General features: G+C 41.1%; 1 pseudogene; it reads right to left on the bottom strand.

Moving 5' to 3' along the window:
- Nucleotides 1-1,912: 1,912 nt before the first annotated feature.
- Nucleotides 1,913-3,516, bottom strand: LOC113137522 (piggyBac transposable element-derived protein 4-like; annotated as a pseudogene).
- Between the last annotated feature and the right edge of the window lie 436 nt (nucleotides 3,517-3,952).

The raw sequence follows: 3,952 nt of genomic DNA on the forward strand, positions 1-3,952 counted from the left end.
AGTCTGCACAGATGGTGGCTGGACACATATCCTTAGGATCATATATGTTGCTGGATCCACCAATATGGTTTCCATCACAGAAGAGAAAGAGAAATACTGTTTGATGCTTTTGCACCACAAGATTAACAAAACATGTAGGTGTTTACAGTGACAACTACTATTTTTAGGAGACTAGTTTCTTGTTGTTTTATTACATTTTAATGGCAGTAAATTTTTATTTACATTATTTAACCCTCGTGCTGTTCAGGATGTTTTCATCCACCAAGGGTCATTTTTCACTCTTAATTTGGCCATAATTCACTGTATCTCACCAAATGGAATGATTTTTGGTGATAAACCTTAATTTGATATAAATTTTGGAAATATGATTTAGAAATTTTCCATAGGTCAATTCACTACCTGGGCAAATTCACTACCTTGGTATGTTTGGAATGAAGTGAAAATGAAAGTGAAAGTGAAAATTCCGAGTGTGGAATTTGTGCTCTGCATTTAACCCACCCAAAGTGCACACAGCACACTCAGCGGGCAGCTTATGGGGAGCAGTTGGGGGTTCGGTACCTTGCTCAAGGGTCTCACCTCAGTCATGGTACTGAAGGTGGAGAGAGCGCTGGCTGTTCACTCTGCCCCACCAACAATTCCTGCTGGTCCTGAGACTCCAACTTCGAACCTGCAACTTTCGCCTTACAAGTCTGACTCTCTATTCATTAGGCCACGGCTGCACCCAGCCACTAAAATAAACTACTGTAAAAAATAAATCAGATAAATAGTTTTTATAACTTTTTTTGCATAAAACTGTTAATCAGTTTCAATTCTGATCAAAACTACTACATTTTAAAAAAAATTCCAGAATTTTAACCCTTTAAATGCCGATTTCATAAGTGATGTCCTGGATTTGGGGGGAAAAAACACACAAAATGACTTTTCAAAATAAAAAGTGATTGTGGACTAAATATCTTTTCCCCTCTAACACAGTCTTGGATATGTGAAAGATTAATAACAGCACTGATTTTGATGCATTGTTAGTTTTTGTGCAGCACCAGATTGTAATTTTTTCTGACTAATTTACTGTTTGTGGATGTTTTTGCCCCATTGACTGTCATTATAACGACATTTTTTGACTGCACAACCTTGACACTGTATAATCATGCATTCGTGTTGGTTGGTTGTTTCCCCTGTTGGGAAGAAGTAAAATTTGTGATTTTTACTGTTGAGAACTAAGTTGCACCATTAACCCTTTACACAAGCCTGTGTATAGAAAGCTAAGTTTCTGGCTTTTATATTGAGTTTTATATATAGACTATATCACCATATTATAGTATGTGTGTGTGTGTGTGTGTGTGTGTGTGTGTGTGTGTGAGAGAGAGAGAGAGAGAGAGAGAGACGATGCATATAGTGTCATGGCTACAGAGTCAAAAAAATGTCGTTATAATGGCAGTCAATGGGGCAAACACATCCACGAACAATAAATTAGTCCCAAAAAATTAAAATCCAAAGTTGTGCAAAAACTAACAATGCATCTACATCAGTGTTGTTACTAATCTTTCATATATCCAAGACTGTGATAGAGGGTAAAAAAATGATTATTCATGATCAGGCACGCCTTCCTGCATATTCCCTTTCTAAACAAAAAGTGTCTTAGAAAATTTTAATCACTGTATTGTTTTCTGTGAATGAGTGAACAAGATGACTTTCACATCATTGTGAAGCAAACACTAGGCAAGATGCATTTCTCAAACGTCTTGTGAACCAATGTTCTGTATGTTTTATTGCCTTATTTCAGTGACTTCAAATTTTTTGTTTTTCACTAACCATGTGTTATAAAATTATTTAAGTCTGTCAAATAGTCCCTCTGATGGACAGGTGAGATGAGTGCAGTTTGACCTACTTATTAATAGCCAAGCCCAAATCAGGTCTAAGTCATATCAGAAGAAGCTTTCCACAGCTCTTCTAGGAAAAGTCTCCTCTTGAAACTCTTCCCCTGATTCCAGGTTGGGTCGATGGCTGTCCACACCACATATGCGTTGAAAGCAGACACATCAAGGATGTTGTGGAACAGTGCCACAGGCCAGCAGACTGTCATTCGCTTGCAGGTGTATGTACCAGTAAGCTGCAATAAAAGGAACAATAAATAAGAGATTTGGAACAATATTGAATCTGTCGTACACAAAATGCTATGATTCACATAAACAAAAATAAAATAAAATGCATGGTGGATGAAACTTTACATTACCTTATCAAGGCAGTCAACACCTCCTTTGTTCTTGTTGTAGTCCTGGATCATAAGGGGCTTCCTGTACTCTGTGGTGCTGACAGCGGCATCTTTGTGTAGCGTGCTCATCAGGATGACATTTCTATTGTTCTTGGGAACATATGACACAAGAGTGTGTGTGTCAGTGAAAGCAAATTTTGATGAGAGTGCCTCTCTTCCTCTGGTCAATACCAGTGCATGGGGAAGTTCAGGCTTGTTCTTCCTCACTGTTCCTACCATGGTGAGCTTTCTTTTCAGCAGCTTCTGACCAAGAGCATATGATGTGAAGAAGTTGTCACATGTGATATTATGCCCTTGGAGACCAGTTGTCATGTCCAGCACAACACGCATGCCCTGGTTTTTTTCGGCCCTTCCAGTACCGGGTTTCCCCATGTATACCTGCATATTCCAGGCATAGCTGCTCCTGGCGTCACATGCTGCCCAGATCTTTATTCCATATTTCCCTGGTTTGCTTGGAATGTACACGTTGAAGGAACAGCAACCTCTGAAAGGAACCAGGCGCTCATCAACTGTCACCTCAGGGCCTGGATTGTACATAAGTGGTAGGCTGCCACCCACCTGTCCCAAATGTTCCTGATGGCAGCCAGTTTGTGATTTCGCCAGCGGACGGGTCGTGTATCTCTGTTATCAAATCGAATAATTCTTGAAAGGACATGAAACTGTTGTAAAGACATAGTTGCTCGGAATATAGGCCTGCCAGACTCTGCATCCCACAGACTTTTTGTAGCCTCATTGTTTGAGCGATATACTCCTGCTAAAATCAACAGACCTATGTAGGCTTGGAGGTCTACCAGGTCGATTTCTCTCCAGGTGTCCCCAAACACACGCTTCCCCTCCAGGTTTGTCATCTCCAGTATAATTCCCTCAATGGACTCTGGTAAAAAGAGTTGGAAGCTGGACTTGATGTCATCCACATGAGATGTTGCATACCGTGTTGGCCCTGACATCATCTTTATGATGTTTTCCACTCTCGCTCTACTTCCTCTGTCCTGGGGGGATGAAGACCAGAGCAAGTGTCCACGCTTGGACTGGAATGTCTCCTCAGGTGCCTGTTCTTCAGGTGCCTCTCCCTCTCCATCTGTTGACTGGTCAGTCTCCTCAAAGTCTGGATCAAAATCTGTGTTGTCTTCCACTTCCGAGACATCCTCCTCTATCTCTGGTTCAATTTCAGTGCCCTCTTCATCATGTCCAAAAACCTTGACCAGAACCTCTTCGACAGAGAACTGCTTGGTCAGTCGCCTACTCATTGTGCTCAGAGTAGTTCATGTGTGGTTCACGTGGGAGGATCGGCACATAAGCGCGAAAAAGAGATGTGTACCCGCAAAAGACATTGTTCAGTCTGAAATGAGTGAGTGAGTGAGTGAGTGAGAGTGAGTTGGGGTGGCGTGTATGGGGATGTTTTCTGTCTGATGGATGAATATAGTCTGGATAACCATTCATTTCCTATGGCGGTCACTTTTGACCGGGAATACCACAGGTATAACAAGGTTGATTAAAACACTCAAAATTCAATGAAAGAGGTGATCATCACTTTAATATGTTCAAGTGCATAGTGTGGAGGATATCATAACGCCTTCAGGCAATCAGATGTAAAACACAATATTTATGAGAACCCTCAGGGGTCTGAAGGGGTTTTGGGGGCCTGGACAAATTTTGACGTGTCTTTTAAACATATTAATGTCT

The sequence above is a fragment of the Mastacembelus armatus genome, chromosome 24 (assembly GCF_900324485.2).
Source record: "Mastacembelus armatus chromosome 24, fMasArm1.2, whole genome shotgun sequence".
NCBI classification, from domain to species: domain Eukaryota; kingdom Metazoa; phylum Chordata; class Actinopteri; order Synbranchiformes; family Mastacembelidae; genus Mastacembelus; species Mastacembelus armatus.